Source organism: Oncorhynchus keta, chromosome 37 (assembly GCF_023373465.1).
Source record: "Oncorhynchus keta strain PuntledgeMale-10-30-2019 chromosome 37, Oket_V2, whole genome shotgun sequence".
In the NCBI taxonomy this organism is placed as follows: domain Eukaryota; kingdom Metazoa; phylum Chordata; class Actinopteri; order Salmoniformes; family Salmonidae; genus Oncorhynchus; species Oncorhynchus keta.
Window position 1 is genome coordinate 15,960,184 of NC_068457.1, and position 19,669 is coordinate 15,979,852.

Genomic DNA, 19,669 nt, shown 5'->3' on the forward strand with positions numbered 1-19,669 from the left:
GTGAAAAACAACAAAAATTAACAGTAAACATTACACATACAACAGTTTCAAAACAGTAAAGACATTACAAATGTCATATTATATATATATATATATATATATATATATATATATATATATATATATATATATATATATATATACACACATACACATATATACACAATGTACAAATAATTAAAGGACACAAGATCAAATAAATAAGCATAAATATGGGTTGTATTTACAATGGTGTTTGTTCTTCACTGGTTGCCCTTTTCTCGTGGCAACAGGTCACAAATCTTGCTGCTGTGATGGCACACTGTGGAATTTCACCCAGTAGGTATGGGAGTTTTTCAAAATTGGATATGTTTTCGAATTCTTTGTGGATCTGTGTGATCTGGGGGAAATATGTCTCTCTAATATGGTCATACATTGGGCAGGAGGTTAGGAAGTGCAGCTCAGTTTCCACCTCATTTTGTGGGCAGTGAGCACATAGCCTGTCTTCTCTTGAGAGCCATGTCTGCCTACGGCGGCCTTTCTCAATAGCAAGGCTATGCTCACTGAGTCTGTACATAGTCAAAGCTTTCCTTAATTTTGGGTCAGTCACAGTGGTCAGGTATTCTGCCACTGTGTACTCTCTGTGTAGGGCCAAATAGCATTCTAGTTTGCTCTGTTTTTTTGTTAATTCTTTCCAATGTGTTAAGTAATTATCTTTTGTTTTCTCATGATTTGGTTGGGTCTAATTGTGCTGTTGTCCTGGGGCTCTGTAGGGTGTGTTTGTGTTTGTGAACAGAGCCCCAGGACCAGTTTGCTTAGGGACTCTTCTCCAGGTTCATCTCTCTGTTTGTGATGGCTTTGTTATGGAAGGTTTGTGAATCGCTTCCTTTTAGGTGGTTGTAGAATTTAATGGCTCTTTTCTGGATTTTGATAATTAGTGGGTATCGGCCTAATTCTGCTCTGCATGCATTATTTGGTGTTTTACGTTGTACACGGAGGATATTTTTGCAGAATTCTGCGTGCAGAGTCTCAATTTGGTGTTTGTCCCATTTTGTGAAGTCTTGGTTGGTGAGCGGACCCCAGACCTCACAACCATAAAGGGCAATGGGCTCTATGACTGATTCAAGTATTTTTAGCCAAATCCTAATTGGTATGTTGAAATTTATGTTTCTTTTGATGGCATAGAATGCCCTTCTTGCCTTGTCTCTCAGATCGTTCACACCTTTGTGGAAGTTACCTGTGGCGCTGATGTTTAGGCCAAGGTATGTATAGTTTTTGTGTGCTCTAGGGCAACAGTGTCGAGATGGAATTTGTATTTGTGGTCCTGGTGACTCGACCTTTTTGGAACACCATTATTTTGGTCTTACTGAGATTTACTGTCAGGGCCCAGGTCTGACAGAATCTGTGCATAAGATCTAGGTGCTGCTGTAGGCCCTCCTTGGTTGGTGACAGAAGCACCAGATCATCAGCAAACAGCAGACATTTGACTTCGGATTCTAGCAGGGGAGGCCGGGTGCTGCAGACTTTTCTAGTGCCCGCGCCAGTTCGTTGATATATATGTTGAAGAGGGTGGGGCTTAAGCTGCATCCCTGTCTAACCCCACGACCCTGTGTGAAGAAATGTGTGTGTTTTTGCCAATTTTAACCGCACACTTGTTGTTTGTGTACATGGATTTTATAATGTCATATGTTTTACCCCCAACACCACTTTCCATCAGTTTGTATAGCAGACCCTCATGCCAAATTGAGTCGAAGGCTTTTTTGAAATCAACAAAGCATGAGAAGACTTTGCCTTTGTTTTGGTTTGTTTGGTTGTCAATTAAGGTGTGCAGGGTGAATACATGGTCTGTTGTACGGTAATTTGGTAAAAGCCAATTTGACATTTGCTCAGTACATTGTTTTCATTGAGGAAATGTACGAGTCTGCTGTTAATAATAATGCAGAGGATTTTCCCAAGGTTACTGTTGACACATATTCCACGGTAGTTATTGGGGTCAAATTTGTCTCCACTTTTGTGGATTGGGGTGATCAGTCCTTGGTTCCAAATATTGGGGAAGATGCCAGAGCTAAGTATGATGTTAAAGAGTTTTAGTATAGCCAGTTGGAATTTGTTGTCTGTATATTTGATCATTTCATTGAGGATACCATCGACACCACAGGCCTTTTTGGGTTGGAGGGTTTTTATTTTGTCCTGTAACTCATTCAATGTAATTGGAGAATCCAGTGGGTTCTGGTAGTCTTTAATAGTTGATTCTAAGATCTGTAGTTGATCATGTATATGTTTTTGCTCTTTGTTCTTTGTTATAGAACCAAAAAGATTGGAGAAGTGGTTTACCCATACATCTCCATTTTGGATAGATAATTCTTCGTGTTGTTGTTTGTTTAGTGTTTTCCAATTTTCCCAGAAGTGGTTAGAGTCTATGGATTCTTCAATTGCATTGAGCTGATTTCTGACATGCTGTTCCTTCTTTTCCGTAGTGTGTTTCTGTATTGTTTTAGTGATTCACCATAGTGAAGGCGTAGACTCAGGTTTTCCGGGTCTCTATGTTTTTGGTTGGACAGGTTTCTCAATTTCTTTCTTAGATTTTTGCATTCCTCATCAAACCATTTGTCATTATTGTTAATTTTCTTCGGTTTTCTATTTGAGATTTTTAGATTTGATAGGGAAGCTGAGAGGTCAAATATACTGTTAAGATTTTCTACTGCCAAGTTTACACCTTCACTATTACAGTGGAACGTTTTACCCAGGAAATTGTCTAAAAGGGATTGAATTTGTTGTTGCCTAATTGTTTTTGGTAGGTTTCCAAACTGCATTCCTTCCACCTATAGCATTTCTTAATGTTACTCAGTTCCTTTGGCTTTGATGCCTCGTGGTTGAGTATTGCTCTGTTTAAGTAGACTGTGATTTTGCTGTGGTCTGATAGGGGTGTTAGTGGACTGACTGTGAACGCTCTGAGAGATTCTGGGTTGAGGTCAGTGATAAAGTAGTCTACAGTACTACTGCCAAGAGATGAGCTATAGGTGTACCTACCATAGGAGTCCCCTCGAAGCCTACCGTTGACTATGTACATACCCAGCGTGCGACAGAGCTGCAGGAGTTGTGACCCGTTTTTGTTGGTTATGTTGTCATAGTTGTGCCTAGGGGGGCATATGTGGGAGGGGATGCTGTCACCTCCAGGCAGATGTTTGTCCCCCTGTGTGCTGAGGGTGTCAGGTTCTTGTCCGGTTCTGGCATTTAGGTCGCCACAGACTAGTACATGTCCCTGGGCCTGGAAATGATTGATTTCGCCCTCCAGGATGGAGAAGCTGTCTTCATTAAAATATGGGGATTCTAGTGGGGGGATATAGGTAGCACACAGGAGGACATTTTTCTCTGTTAGGATAATTTCCTTTTGAATTTCTAGCCAAATGTAGAATGTTCCTGTTTTGATTAATTTAATGGAGTGAGTTAGGTCTGCTCTATACCAAATTAGCATACCCCCTGAGTCCCTTCCCTGTTTCACACCTGGTAGTTTGGTGGATGGGACTACCAGCTCTCTGTAACCTAGAGGGCAACCAGTGGGTCCGTCTCCTCTATACCAGGTTTCTTGCAGGATGACAATGTCTGTGTTACCGATTTCTTTGGTGAAGTCCGGGTTTCTGCTCTTTAGGCCAAAGGCAGATGACCTCAGACCTTGGATATTCCAGGATGATATAGTGAAGGCTTTTTGTTCCATAGAATGTCCAATGTTGTTGGTCGTGTGGTTTGGCCTCAGGCCAGTAAGTGTGAGCAGAGCCTGCTGAGCATCTGGTACATGCTATTGGCTTGGGCGAGTGTGAGAGTGGGGGTTGGGACTGTTTGCCCGCTCACTACCTGGGCGTATGTGTGGCTTCCATGTTGAGGCCCTCTTTGCGGGGGTGGGGTGCATGGGGTGGGCAGGAGTGGCATAGGTCTGATCTGAGGGGGCCTAAATGGGGTGTGGGCATGGTTGACGTGGGGGGTGTTGATTGGTTGGGGTGGGGGTGTGGATGTGTCTGGGTGTACTGTGGTCTGGATGTAATTCCTCTTGGCGTGGGTCCTCTATGTGTAGGTCCAGGGGGGTCCTGCAGGTCTGGGAGGGTGTCTCGCTGGTCTGGGTGGAGAGTCTATTGATCTGTTGCTCCTGTGTGAAGTGTTGGGGATACGTTTGAGAGCGATGTCCTTTAGGGTCCTGGCAAAGGTGGGCACTGCTGCCTTGTAGAGGTGGACCTGGTCATAGAGGCTGTTCAAGTCCAGGGTGGAGTGGTGGGCCAGGAAAACATTTGGTTTTGAGGCACAGTCACGGGAAATACTTGCGTTTACCCGCTGTATTGTGGCAGGGTGGAAGTCTTTTCGTGGTAGCAGGGTGGAGATAACCACTTGTGCGTTGGGGAAAGTAGAAGAAGCCTTTTCAATCACTCCCTTCAGTGCTGTTGCCACCCTTTCCTGCTGTGCTCTCAGGTCGTTTGTGCCTGTGTGTATTATTATGTGGCTGGGTGAACCTAGTTGGTCCTCGGACAGAAGGTCGAGGGCACGCTGGGTGTTTGGACACCAGAGTTTAGACACACTATGTTTGGGAAAAAGTTTTTTTTCTTCTATATATTTCCCATTTGAGTCCATAAGTAGTACAATCTGTGTCTTGTGTTTGTCCTCAGTGGGTGTGAGGGGGTTGTCAGAAGGGCTATCAGGGTGGCTGACAGGGGGGGTGCTCGGAGGGGGTGAGAGCCGCTGGGCTTGTGGTTCTTCATTTGTCTGTTCTGCTGTGGTGTCGACTCTATGGTCAGGGTCTGGTGTGGACTGTTCTGCTGTGGTGTCGAAACTTTTGTCAGGTGCTGGGGTGGGCTGTTCTGCTGGCTTCTCTGTGGGGGTGGCCACCTCTCTAGTGGGTTGTTCTCTGTCACACGCCGTCCCCCTCAACCTCTCCTCCGTCCCCCTCAACCTCTCCTCCGTCCCCCTCACCCTCTCCTCCATCCCCCTCAACCTCTCCTCCACCAGCAGTCCGATCCTCTCCTCTAATGCTCTGTTCTTCTCCTGATTCTGCTCTTTCTCCTGTTGAAGTTGTCTCACCACAGTCCAGAGTGCAGATATGTCTCTGTCCACCTCCAGCTCTCCGGGTCTGGTTAAGGGGGTGTTGTTGTGCTGGACTGTTGTCTGGGTCTGTGCTGACTGAAGTGTAATCACCTGCTGTTCCAGCTCCACCTGTCTTACCTCCAGCTGGGTGAATTTGTCCTTCATTTCAATGAGGGAGTGGTAGTCCGTGCTGGGAGGTTGACTCTCCGCTGGGGGTTGCTCGTCTGTGGTGTTACATAATGAAGAGCTCTGGTTTGACCCGCTCGGGGTGGGGGTATCTTTATCAAGGGAGAGCTTCTCCTGTTGGGCTAATTCTTTGATTAGGTGAAAGTCCAGCTGAAGCTGTTTGTGGTTACTTTGTACGATCACTGTTCCGGACTTATAGATATTTATATTACATGACTCAGAGTCCTCGTTATCAAGTATTCTGAGTTTCCACCCCTCGGTAATCCCCGCTCTCGTAACAGAGGGGTAGTGTGCTAATATAGCACTGTGCCATGCCCGGGGATGGTTTGTGTGGAAGATAAGGTTGCTGATGTTCCCATTTTTGTAATAGTCAGCAAAAAGTGTCTCTTGATTTTCCATAAGGAGCTTCATTTTGTAATCTTTTCTTGACTTCTCATTCTTTACATGCACAGGGTACTGTATTTTAATTGCCTCTGAACAGCGGGAGGGAGCTTCTAAGGCCTCTCCATTTGGTTGGGGTAGACTGTGTGACTCTCCTGCCATTGTTGGGCTAATGGGCTTTGACACCTCTCACTTGACACGTCAGTGCTAGTTGAAGCTGTATCAAGCTTGGCAGAATTATGTTAGAATTCAGTCCTTATAAAGTAATGTTGTGTATTTTTCTTCTTGGCTTTTGGAAATAAGATATAGTTTCAGACTAAACATTACTCACTCAGTTCCAGGTTGGATGGTGTTTTCAGGTTTCTGTTGTTTTCCAGAGAATTTGCTGTATAGAGTAAAAATCCTTGGTAGTTGTGAACCTTCCAGGTGATTCCGTAATTCCGTCCAAAATCAGGTTGTAGGTTTTAAGTTTTGATTTGAAGTAGGGGTTATGTTGTAGAGGGTAAAATCCAGTATGTGTTCCAGACAAAAAATCTAAGTTTATCTGTCGGATTCTCGTTTGCTTCGTCCTTGTTCTGTCCTGTCGTAATCTGCCTCTGCATTAGATGCTGCGTTTGATCAGGTGCCTCTGTCCTCTACGGCCCGCGCCTACCCGGAGGGACCTGCAGTCAGTTGCCGCTAGCCCTGCTATTCTCCTCTACTGCTAGAAGGGGACTAGTCAACCGATACATCTGAAGAGGATTTATGTTTTCCCTGTGTTTGAACATTAAAAGACTCTGTTTCTGTTAAACCGCTTTTGGGTCCTCACTCACCTGCATAACAGCTTTGTGCACAGGGGCATGCTGAAACAGGAAAGGGCCCTCCCCAAACTGTTGCCACAAGGTTGGAAGCACATCATCTTCTAGAACGTCATTGTATGCTGTAGTGTTAAGATTTCCCTTCACTGGAATGAAAAACAGCCCCAGACCATTATTCCTCCTCCACCAAACATTACAGTTGGAACTATGGATTGAGGCAGGTAGCCTACTCCTGGCATCCGCCAAACCCAGATTCCTCGGTTGCAACCGAGGACAGACAATTTTTACGCGGTACATGCTTCAGCACTTAGCAATCCCATTCTGTAAGCTTGTGTGGCCTACCACTTCACTGCTGAGCCGTTGTTGCGCCTATACATTTCCACTTCACATAACAGCACCTACAGTTGACCAGGGCAGCTCTAGCAGGGCAGACATTTGATGAACTGACTTGTTGGAAAGGTGGCATCCCAAGAAGGTGCCATGTTGAAAGTCACTGAGTTCTTCAGTAAGGCCACTCTACTGCCAATGTTTGTTTATGGAGATTGCATGGCTGCTTGCTCGATTTTATACACCTGTCAGCAACAGGTGTGCCTGAAAAAGTCAAATCCACTCATTTGAAGGGGGTGTCCACATACTTTTGCATATATAGTATATCACAGACCGTAAAACAGTTATCCTCCTTTTCTCCGACAAAAACATGGACTTATCCTACAAGACTTACTCAGCAAGAGTAACTACATTTAGATTGTTTTAATTTGAAATTGTCACCAGACTTGACCACCTGGCAATGACTGGATTTTGACTGTGTGCGCATTTGGCACACTAGTTCTAAATTAAATATTTTAATGTCACTGCCACGTACATTTATACTTATTCTCGTTTAAAAGATATACAAACTACAACAACATGAATCTGCTTACGAGACAACATCGAAACGGATTTTCTGGACACGTTCGTCAAAATAAGGGAGACCTACTGTAATATTCACGCACCAACCGCGATGCACACAATCGTATTGTTCAAGGTTTTGGGGCACGCGTGGTTGACAAAACGGAGCACCAGCCTGCAAAGTGTCAAACCCCTGGTCTATATCAGACATCCCCCAGAGTATTTACAGAAGTGAGTTCAACGATGCATGCCTTCCTCAGCAGCTCTGAGTGACTGTTCGTCACCACGTTCCTATATGAATGAGTTGCTAGTAAGCTTCATAGCTGTTGGACTCCAACAATTTGGGGGTGCCTGCGCTCCACTCAATGTGGAAGAATAGGCTGGGGGCTCCTGTGAACATCTAAATGACATAACCAAAACACGTTATATTTTATAGCCGTTCCATTCTTGCCTCTACTAAGTACACAACGGAATGTTGGTGGTAATCAGAGCACCTAGTTGAATAGGTTAAACACTTACATTCACACTTATTTTTTGTCTCTTTAAAAAGGAGCAAATATACTCAGAATAGACCAAGCACATAATGAAATGCAACCCTGCCTGGGCCATGTTGGTCAACTGCGGTTTAGTCTGTTGCAAAACGTTATGCAACAAAAACCCTTTACTCCAAATGAAAACAAGAGTTTGTATTGTACAAATTCATATACAGCACCCGTCAAAAGTTTGGACACTCATTCAAGAGTTTTTCTTTATTTTTACTATGTTTTACATAGTAGAATAATAGTGAAGACATCAAAACTAGGAAATAACACATATGGAATCATGTAGTAACCAAAATAGTGTTAAACAAATCAAAATATATTGTATATTTTAGATTCTTCAAAGTAGTCACCCTTTGCCTTGATGACAGCTTTGCACACTCTTGGCATTCTCTCAACCAGCTTAATGAGGAATGCTTTTCCAACAGTCTTAAAGGAGTTCCCACATACTGTATGCTGAGCACTTGTTGGCTGCTTTTCCTTCACTCTGCGGTTCAACTCATCCCAAACCATCTCAATTGGGTTGAGGTCGGCTGATTGTGGAGGCCAGTTCATCTGATGCAGCACTCCATCACTCTCCTTATTGGTCAAATACCCCTTACACAGACTGGAGGTGTGTTGGGTCATTGTCCTGTTGTAAAACAAGTGATAGTCCCACTAAGCGCAAACCAGATGGGATGGCGTATCGCTGCCGAATGCTGTGGTAGCCATGCTAGACAAGATATCTAAATAAATCACAGACAGCTTCACCAGCAAAGCACCCCCACACAATCACACCTAAAGGAGACAGTAACAGTTTATTTTGCAAAGCATTATGCAACAGACAAAAGGTTTTGCAACGGAATGCAACTAATGAATACACACACCCTTGCCTGTGATTTATGGAGACAAAGTAGCACCATTGAGGGAGTAGAAATCTACTGTTCGGAGGCTCCGCTTGGTTCAACACTATAACACAAGGTCAGATTGGACTATGGCAGGCGATGGACATTGTCCCTATACTAAAGTTTAATTTACACAGTAGCAGTCACTCACCAAGTAGGAGTTTAATCAAATTAAGCCCAGAGGAACACATGTCCACCACATTGAATGTAATCGTGTAACCTTCTTTGGTGGTTAAACAGTGAAGATTCCCCGCACCAGTTAGTTAGTAAATATATACTTATGTAAATGTGTTGTATTGGCTACATTTCATTGTAACAAATCGATTGTCACTTATCTGGTGTGCACTCATGTTAATATAGTGAAATCTGTGAGATGGACACACACACACTATCATTTTTAAATGGTTGTCTTAGAATAATAATCAACATTTCTCCTACTATTACAGCCTAGACACACAGATCTAAACTTATCCATCTTAAAACAGTGGCGGCCATGTTGACTAACATTTCTGAAAAACTTTGCACCCTGACCCCATAGTGAATAGTCTTATCAATAGGTGAGGAAATAGAGTCAGTAATTATAAAGCCCTTAATATGAACTCATTTTCCTCCTCTGTTTTCCCGCATGCCTTTAAAAACATCTCAATGCACTGTTTACTCAAGACAGTTTATTGAATAGGTCAGAGGTAACTCTGGAAGTTTTGACTCTGGCTTGTGTGTGTAGCCCCTAGACTCCTACTGGATTCCTGTCCTGTACAATGTCGGGGAAAATTGCAAGATTATGTTTTAATGCTTGTAAAATTGTTATAATGCTTGTATTACATTATAATAGTTGTTACATTCGACAGAATAGAGTATTGTGTGTGTGTTCCACTGAGGATGGGCCTCTATGAGATAGCACTGACAGAGGAGATTTACGATGTCTTTGGGTAATAAAACCTAAAGAGCATTCCAGATAGTAAAGGTAATGTTTTTGTGCTATACCGTACCAGGGTGAGACGGGTTCCGGTTTGGAGTAGGAGGGGGCCAGACACTGATCTTTACAATGAGAACTGTTGGCAAAGCACTAACTGTCTGCTATGTTTCATAGATATCTTTCATACAAATCTTAACCTTGTAAACTGTTCCTACGATCTGTGGTTCGTCATGTAAGTTGAGAGGGGTGTATCTTGGCTATAAAAGATCTTTGTACTTTTCTGGTGGTACTTTTCAATGGTTCATTAGAGATGGCGCATCATTGAAAGTCAAAAAGGACTATTGCAAAGCTCTTATTAAAAAAATATGTAGTTTAAGTGTAACTCTGACTGGTGTGTAGTTTGTAACTCTCCTCATTTGGTAAAGCAGAAAAATGCCAACAATCACCTGATCACATGTCCACCAGCAAAATGGAGGTTAGTCAGAAAACATTACCATCTGACTAAATTAACAGTTTTAAATAAATCAGCGCATTCGGAAAGTATTCAGACCCCTTCACTTTTTCCACATTTTGTTGTGTTACAGCCTTATTCAAAAATGGAATAAATGTTTTTGTCCTCATCAAACTAAACACAATACCCCATATTTTGTGAATATGTTAAACATAAAAAAACGGTATTATCACATTTACTTAAGTAAGCACCTTTGGCAGCGATTACAGCTCGAGACTTCTTGAGTATGACGCTTCAAGCTTGGCACACCTGTATTTGGGGAGTTTCTCCCATTCTTCTCTTCAGATCCTCTCGAGCTCTGTCAGGTTAGATGGGGTGCATCGTTGCACAGCTATTTTCAGGTCTCTCCAGAGATGTTCGGTCTGGTTCAAGTCCAGGCTCTGGCTGGGACACTCAAGGACATTCAGAGACTTGTCCCGAAGCCACTCTTGGAATGGCTGTGTGCTTAGGGTTGTTGTCCTGTTGGAAGGTGAACATTGGACCCAGTCTGAGGTCCTGAGCACACTGGAGCAGGTTTTCAGCAAGAATCCCTGTACTTTGCTCCGTTCATCTTTCCCTCGATCCTGACTAGTCTCCCAGTCCCTGCCGCTGAAAAACATCCCCACAGCATGATGCTGCCACCACGCTTCACCATAGGGATGGTGCCAGGTTTCCTCCAGACGTGACGCTTGGCATTCAGGCCAAATCTTGGTTTCATCAGACCAGAGCATCTTGTTTCTCATGGTCTGAGAGTTCTTTAGGTGCCTTTTGACCAACTCCATGCGGGCTGTCATGTGCCTTTTACTGAGGAGTGGCTTCCGTCTGGCCACTCTACCATAAAGGCCTGATTGGTGGAGTGCTGCATAGATGGTTGTCCTTCTGGATGGTTCTTCCATCTCCACAGAGGAACTCTGGAGCTGTGGCCATCGGGTTCTTGGTCACCCCCCTGACCAAGGCCCTTCTTCCCCAATTGCTCAGTTTGGCAGGGCAGCCAGCTCTAGGAAGAGTCTTGGTGGTTCCAAACTTCTATATGTCGATTAAGGCAGCCCCCCGCACCTCTCTGATTCAGAGGTTGGGTTAAATGCGGAAGACACATTTCAGTTGAATGCATTCAGTTGTACAACTGACTAGGTATTCCCCTTTCCCTTATGTAAATATGGTATTTCTGTTTTTTTAAATAAATTTGCTAACATTTCAAAAAAACTATTTTCACTTTGTCATTATGGGGTATTGTGTGTAGATTCATTATGGAAACATTTTATTTATTCAATTTTAGAGTAATCCTTTAACATAATAAAATGTGGAAAACGTAAAGGGTTAAAGTAAAACAATTAGCGCTTTCCAAAAGGCACATGTATGTGTATAGGTGTCTGTGTGTGTTTTTGTGTCTGTGTGCACGGCGTGTATGTGACAGAAACTCACACGTATTACTTTCATCACTGAGACGGTAATGAGAAGAGAACAGTGTAACCATGATGACAGGCAGCTTCAGGAACGTTGATGAGCCAGGTGAAAGTCAAATAGTCACACTCCACAAGGGCAACACTACAGCCTTTTACTCACTATGACAGCATTGAAAAAACGAAAATGTCATGTTCTGTGTTATATTCAGGTATATTTTGGCATGTGAGGGGTTAGAGTGTATTTGATGGAGATGTGCTTTCTTGGCTTGAAGTAAAAATGCACATTCACCAGCAGAGGGCAGGGACATGCAAGAATGACAGGGGGGTTACACTTAAGGTGATAAAATGGTATAGACATGCTATCGTGCTTCCCTCTACACACACACACACACACACAGCTTGCCGGTTCTCCCTGAGTGCCACTTCAGAGGGAACACATGTCGCTCTTTCGTTGGCAGTGTAGTTCTGTAGAATGCTCAAGTATGGCTTGTGCTAAGAAGACAGATCTGTAGCCTGTTTCACCCACACTACACTACAGCCCATCTGACAGAGAGCCTGCGTCCCAATAGTCTACAGTGGCACCCTGACCTTGTGTCCTATCCTTCTTCTTCTGCATTGTTCTGAATGAAACAGCTGGATCGGTGGAAGCAAAATCATCTAATATGATTTCTGTCATTATATTTGGTGTTTTCAGATTGGTGCAGTTGTGGAGGATCAAGATCACCAGTGAGCTGGAGTTTCTTTACAGGCCGAGGCTACGAAAACTGTTTTTGCTCCCCTCCCTTCTGGAAACTTATTTCTCAAATCTAAGGATCCAAATCCCATACTGTGCATGTGTTATTCACACACATTCATGTTTCTCTCTTTACTCACCCTCTTCTGAAGCCTCAACCGATTAGATCGATATGATTGATGATGGAGCCTTTTCTCTCTGCCTCATATTTCTGAACAGCTGCGATTTTAACGAACGTTCCAAAAATATACAGCGAGCTCCAAAAGTATTGGGACCGTGACACATTTCTTGTAGTTTTGGATTGTAAATAATACAATGAGTGCAGACTGACAGCTTTCATTTCAGGTGTACCGTTTAGAAACTTTTTGTTACATAGTTCCCCCATGCAACCAGTTTGTTGAGTCACAAGCTTGATGTTATCATTGCGTGCTAGGAATTTGGGAACAAATACAACTACACTTGACTACTTTAATACACATAGAAGTGAATTTGGCCCAATACTTTTGGTCCCCTAAAATGGGGGGGACTATGTCCAAAAAGTGCTGTAATTTCTAAACGTTCACCTGATATGGATGAAAATACCCTCAAATTAAAGCTGACGTCTGCACTTTAAGCACTTTAACCCCACAGACATTGTGTTATTTCAAATCAAAAGTGCTGGACTACAGAGCCAAAACAGCAACAACAAAACGTCACTGTCCCAATACTTTTGCCGCTCACTGTATATGAAGTCTACATACAACGGTCTGTCTGTTGTAACGGATATTGCCGTAGCACAAGCAAGAAGCAGTCTACACATTGCATTTGGACAAAAACAATTAGCGTTTTGTGTAGTGGTGTAATTTTTGTAGTTATGCTGCCATATAGTTAACAATATGCCTCCAGTTTAGCCAATGTTTGCAAAGATGCAAAAAAAATGTTTAAACATTAAATTCGCTATTGACTATCTGTCTGTGACTTACTTGTATGATATGCTGTGTAGGCTACATATAGCTTGCCCTAAATATCTGCATGTAACTCCCCTCCTGAAAAAAAGTACGAAATTACTAGAGAACCAGTTTGTGTTGTGCGTATTTTTGCAATAGCCTACCGTTACAATAGATTTACGTTTCTTCGAACCGTCTCGAGAACACGCGGAAGGCGGAGTCATGTAGTGACTAAGCAGCAGCCGAGAGCAGTGTTGCCAACTAATTTTCACAGTAAATGGCTAGAGCGGCAGGTTGATTTGTTGCTAAAAGTTGCTAAATTACGTAGTTTTTGTTTGTTTTTTTAATTACATTTTTATTTTATTTTATTAACAACAAATCAATACATAAAGCACATGAGGGAACACAAGCATACATAGATTACAAACAATGGACAATCGAGCTAGGGGGTACAATATCACATTACAATTACACAATGACCTTAAGGGACATGCATATACTTACAATTCTAACAGCTTTTTTGTTAGTAGAGCATTTAACCGTCTTAAAATACAGTTCAATTTCTTTTTGTAGGATACGAAAATGTGGTTTTCTGTTTGTAAATTTACATTTGTGTATATGAAATTTGGCCAAAAGAATAATGAAATTAATTACATAAAAATGATTCCGCTTATTTCTATTGTATGTAAAGAATCCAAACAGTACATCTCTCCACAATAGTGTAAAATCTTCATAAATGTGTTCAATTATAAACCTACTGATGTCTTGCCACAGTTTTCTTACATGCATACAATGCCAAAAAAGATGCACAACTGTTTCTGGGTGGTCATTACAAAAGGAGCTATTTGAGTTGATGTTTTCCTCTAAACCTCTTCATATAGTGGTTGGCAGGATAATATTTATGAATAATTTTAAAGGAAACTTCCTTAATTTTGTTAACAAGTAGGTATGTTTGACACAATAACGTTACACAAATTGACTGGCCATCTCGGCAAAAAATATGATTTGACATTTTTTCTGTACTTTTTTTGACTCTTTTCTGTACTTCTGGCGGTATATTTTTGATTAAGGCGTAAATTCAAATCTGGTATCAGGATAAATATAACAATGAGTCACCGATTTTATACTATGTATTTTTTATTAGCTAAGTAATAAATGGCAAATGCAAATTTCGTATATACGGGCTCACTGTAATATCACGCAGGCAGAACAGAGAACTGACAAGACGTATGTAAAACAGTATTCTTTATACTGTGATAGACATAGTTCCAACCCGTCTGTTGGCCTATCACAGTAGAGACTGGGCGTGGTTTAAACTTGCTCAGCCTATTGCAGGCGCTCAGGCGGGTCCCCGCCTCTTGGCGCTTCTTTGATAGATGTAACTTGCTTGTGAGGAACATCCAGGCTCTCATGCTCCATACCGTTATCTTGCACCTGGCTCCTGTTATCTAACAAAAGACCGCTTGTTCTCGCAACACCCCGCTCTGAATGTGCCCCCCTCCCAACTCATTGAACAGTTCCTGTCTTCATGCTACTTTTCCATCATGAGAAAGGCCGATGGCCTTGAAGCTTTTAACAATGTTTCAAGTCAGCTATGTTGCATAACACATACATACATCCACACAAGGCAACAGCAGATAATATTCAATCATATATATGGTAATGGATATAATGTAAAATACAGGATCCAACAGGCATGTTGATTGATGTTGTAAGCTCTGTTCAAGATCAAACATTCGTGACCAACTATATTCATTGGGTTTGGCTCGTCGAACCCCTACCACTGCTGCTGCAGTCAGCCAACAATGATTTGAAATTAGCTGAAATTGCTTCTGGCTGTGCACGAGCTGAGCGCATGCTGCCGACGTCACTCACAATGCACTTTTGTAGCCAGGCACGTGTGTTGTGACTGAGTGTGTGACAGAGAAAATCGTTTTTGTGTAATTTATAGAGAAAATGCCTGCATTTTAGCGTTTGAGTCACTTTTCAAAAGTTGATGAAAGTTCAAAATAAATTTTAAACGTCCCTAAATGTGTTGCTAGGTGCTGTTTGAAAATAAGCATCACTGGCTGAGAAGTAGGAGAGTGGTCTATTTAATAGAGTCTATCCCAGACTTACAAATATATATTTTTTTATAGATTTATATTATTGGATTTCATAAAACATTCACACAAACATTACAAGACAATAACCAATGACAACCTGGATTGTTGATGATATGTATTGGCCAATGAGAGGCTTTGAAGCGACCGGCCGCCATATTGGCACTCCCCAGAAGGAGCGGTCCTCCATAGGAATGAAAGGAATACAACAGTATGTCAATAAAATTAGAAAATTGCATGTACTTAAGTATTTCATTTTTTTTTGTAGTGGGCAAAGTATCATTAACACTCTCAAATGTGTTTTTTTAAAGAAATATGTTTTATATACATGAAATAAAATCATGTTACGTTCACTTAATATAGTATAAAAGTATGCATTAAGGTGTCTGTCGAACAGACTTGTCAAAAACGAATGTAGACATTAATAAATGCATTTTTTATTTTTTTTACAATGGAGTGGAGTACCAAAATGACTGTGCGGTGACTTTAAAACAGCGCCCCCTTTCAGACATCGAGAGATATCATTGGCAATAAGCCAGATCCATAATTATTGGCACCCTTGAAAAAGATGAGCGAAAAAGACTAACACTCCTGCTTTCAATACTCTAGCACCCTCCCCTTGCGAGGATAATAACACAGCCTTTTTGTCAAATGTTTTATGAGATTGGAGAACACGTTGGGGTGGATCTTAGACAATTCCTCCAGACATAATCTTTCCAGATACTTGATATCTTTCGTCTGCTCTAATGGACTGACCTCTTCAACTCAAACCACAGGTTTTCAATGGGGTTCAAGATGTTGATTGGTCATGAACAGTGCTTGTGCCCATAGACATAGACATGGGCGTTTGCGCTCAGGGGGAGCACGGGGTGTTCTCATTGGGGAAACCGAGTGAAATGACAATCAATTATTATTTAGGCTACCTTCCTATGCTTCTTTCTTATAATCTCCAAATTATGGCCTAACTTTTTTATACGTGGGTGTCGCAATTAGATCATTTAATTTGTTGTAATACATATCAATTACAAGAAGCCTATTGTTTAACAGATTTGCCTTAAATTGACATATACACTTCTAGCAATGCATTTATCAAAATTGGTAGGGCTGTTGTTGTCTCTAAATGTGTGTTACTCAAACACACGAACTCATTGAGCAAACGTTGATCACGATAATATTTCCCATCGATATTGTACAAATAGCTTGAGTCATTTGCGGTCATGTCTCGATAATGTAAAAATAGACGGCTAAACTGCTTCTTAGGCTTTTACTTAGGATAGATGACTCCAGTGCCATGGAAATAAGATATTCCCATGTCTATAGATGAAACACTGCTACATAGAGAATGTAGTGGCAAAATACCAACGTTTATCCATATTTCAGCTAACAGGATCTATAGTGGATCCATTACAAGGAATAAACAACTGGTATGGGTAAGGGAACGCCCTGGCACTGTTAAGAGATCCATTCACACCCATTCAGTTGGGTTTTTCACGGTGACGCGCGCTTGGGAACAGATTTTGTCACTCACGTCACTGTTTTCGGGAATTGTGGTGATTGAGAGAGATGGCCACTGTTGTTTCTTAAATGTTCCTCGCTCTTTCCAACTATGATCTGAGTGACTCGGTTTTTGGAGACGTATGTGCGTGTCAGATGGTGGTGGCAGGGCGGAGATGTTACAAATGAGAAGCGGTCAATTCGAGGAAATACACGGATACGTCAATATGGCGACAGCTGCCGCCTCCCCTGCTCGTTTTGAATCCACGACAATTAAGGTATGGCTACTAGCCTCACATTCTCTTTCAGATTATACCTGTAGCCTGTGCTTATTGTTCGTGATAAGACTACATAAATGTATTTAAAAGCAAACCACTGAACTTGTCTAGACGGATGTATTAGCCATCAATCGATTCCTAACTTGTTTCACACCTTCGTGTGTTTGGCTATGCGTTTCATGATGACAAAACGGCTGTATGTTGTGGTTACCTGTGTCTCTGTTAGTAGCTTACCATTTGGTTTCTGTCTGCCGTTGGGCGTATGAGCCACAAATTGGTGTTTTCCGTGTTGTTTCACATTTCAGCACCATGGACAGCAGACGTGTTCAGAGAAAATTAGGCAACGCAGCAATACATACTAATATGAACGGTTACTATTACTCATATGTCACGTTTAATGTATTGATATAATAGCAGTATGTATTGATTTAATATATGTCTTGAGTACATACTTTTGTTGATAACAGCCTACATAAAGTCTCGAGGGATTCGTGTGTCTGTGAACAGATCTGACAAATTCCAGCTGTGATATCGATCACCTTCTGAGTATGATATTCCCGAAGCTTCTTTATCCCTATCACAGACAGACATCATCATATTAAAACAACCTTTTTTAAATGTGGAGGTCGACATTAGAAACATTCTTTGGATAAATGCCGTCCACCCAGGACTACCTTTTGATTTGAACTGTCTTTGGAAATGTAATGTCCATTCGAAACCCTAACGTACCAGAATGTATAGCTAACTATGCATGCTAGAACTGGAGATACCATTGAATTCATCGTTAGAGTATAGAAATAATCAGTGTCTGCGGTGTTGTTTGACTCCAGGCAAAACAAGCCGCCAGAGACTGGTTTAGTTGTGGGCGTGTGTACTAGCATAGGGTCTAGCAAACCTCTCATAGGGCTCTTAGATGAGGTGCTGTCGATTCACTCACACATCAGAGCAGTGTCATTAGAACACAAGCAGATGTATTTATGAAGTTCCCCATGGGAAAAGCTAGCTAGGACACAGTGACACAGATATCGGCTAAAGTACAAAGAACCATAGGATATACAGTTGAAGTCAGAAGTTTACATACACTGAGGTTGTAGTCATTTAAAACTTGTTTTTCAACAACTCCACACATGTCTTGTTAACAAACTATAGTTTTGGCAAGGACATCTACTTTGTGCATGACACAAGTAATATTTCCAACAATTGTTTACAGGCAGATTATTTCACATATAATTCACTGTATCACAATTCTAGTGGGTCAGAAGTTTACATACACTAAGTTGACTGTGCCTTTAAACAGCTTGGAAAATTCCAGAAAATGATGTCATGGCTTTAGAAGCTTCTGATAGGCTAATTGACATAATTTGAGTCAATAGGAGGTGTACCTGTGGATGTATTTCAAGGCCTACCTTCAAACTCAGTGCCTCTTTGCTTGACATCATGGGAAAATCTAAAGAAATCAGCAAAGACCTCAGAAAAAAGGTTGTGACCTCCACAGGTCTGGTTCATCCTTGGGAGCAATTTCCAAATGCCTGAAGGTACCACGTTCATCTGTACAAACAAGAGTACGCAAGTATAAACACCATGGGACCACGCTGTCGTCATACCGCTCAGGAAGGAGACGCGTTCTGTCTCTTAGAGATGAACGTACTTTGGTGCGAAAAGTGCAAATCAATCCCAGAACAACAGTAAAGGACCTTGTGAAGATGCTGGAGGAAATAATGGGTACAAAAGTAAGGAAGGAGCCACTGCTCCAAAACCGCCATAAAAAAGCCAGACTACGGTTTGCAACTGCACATGGGGACAAAGATCGTACTTTTTGGAGAAATGTCCTCTGGTCTGATGAAACAAAAACAGAACTGTTTGGCCATAATGACCATCGTTATGTTTGGAGGAGAAAGGGGGAGGCTTGCAAGCCGAAGAACACCATCCCAACCGTGAAGCACGGGGGTGGCAGCATCATGTTGTTGGGTGTGGGGGTGCTTTGCTGCAGGAGGGACTGGTGCACTTCACAAAATAGATGGCATTATGAGGCTGGAAAATTCTGTGGATTTATTGAAGCAACATCTCAAGACATCAGTCAGGAAGTTAAAGCTTGGTCGCAACTGGGTCTTCCAAATGGACAATGACCCCAAGCATACTTCAATTGTTGTGGTCAAATGGCTTAAGGACCAGGGCCATCACAAAGCCCTGACCTCAATCCTATAGAAAATGTGTGGGCAGAACTGAAAAAGTGTGTGTCCTGGGCAAGGAGGCCTACAAACCTGACTCAGTTACACCAGCTCTGTCAGGAGGAATGGGCCAAAATTCACCCAAATTATTGTGGAAAACTTGTGGAAGGCTACCCGAAACATTTGACTGAAGTTAAGCAATTTAAAGGCAATGCTACCAAATACTAATTTAGTGTACGTAAACTTCGGACCCACTGGGAATGTGATGAAAGAAATAAAAGCTTAAATAAATCATTCTCTCTACTATTATTCTGACATTTCACATTCTTAAAATAAAGTTGTGATCCTAACTGACCGAAGACAGGGCATTTTTACTTGGATTAAATGTCAGGAATTGTGGAAAAACTGAGTTTAAATGTATTTTGCTAAGGTGTATGT

At 41.9% G+C, this 19,669-nt stretch overlaps 1 protein-coding gene across 4 annotated transcripts in view; it reads left to right on the top strand.

Annotated features, from left to right (window-relative positions):
- Positions 1-16,775: 16,775 nt before the first annotated feature.
- Positions 16,776-19,669, top strand: part of LOC118374186 (sodium channel protein type 2 subunit alpha-like) — a 42,575-nt gene continuing 39,681 nt past the window's right edge. For 2 of the 4 annotated variants that reach the window (XM_052499260.1, XM_052499259.1), the window contains exon 1: positions 16,776-17,063. The gene's annotated coding sequence lies outside the window, so the exon portion shown is untranslated. The remainder of the gene's footprint in view (positions 17,064-19,669) is intronic. The other 2 variants (XM_052499262.1, XM_052499261.1) reach the window with 1 other exon arrangement.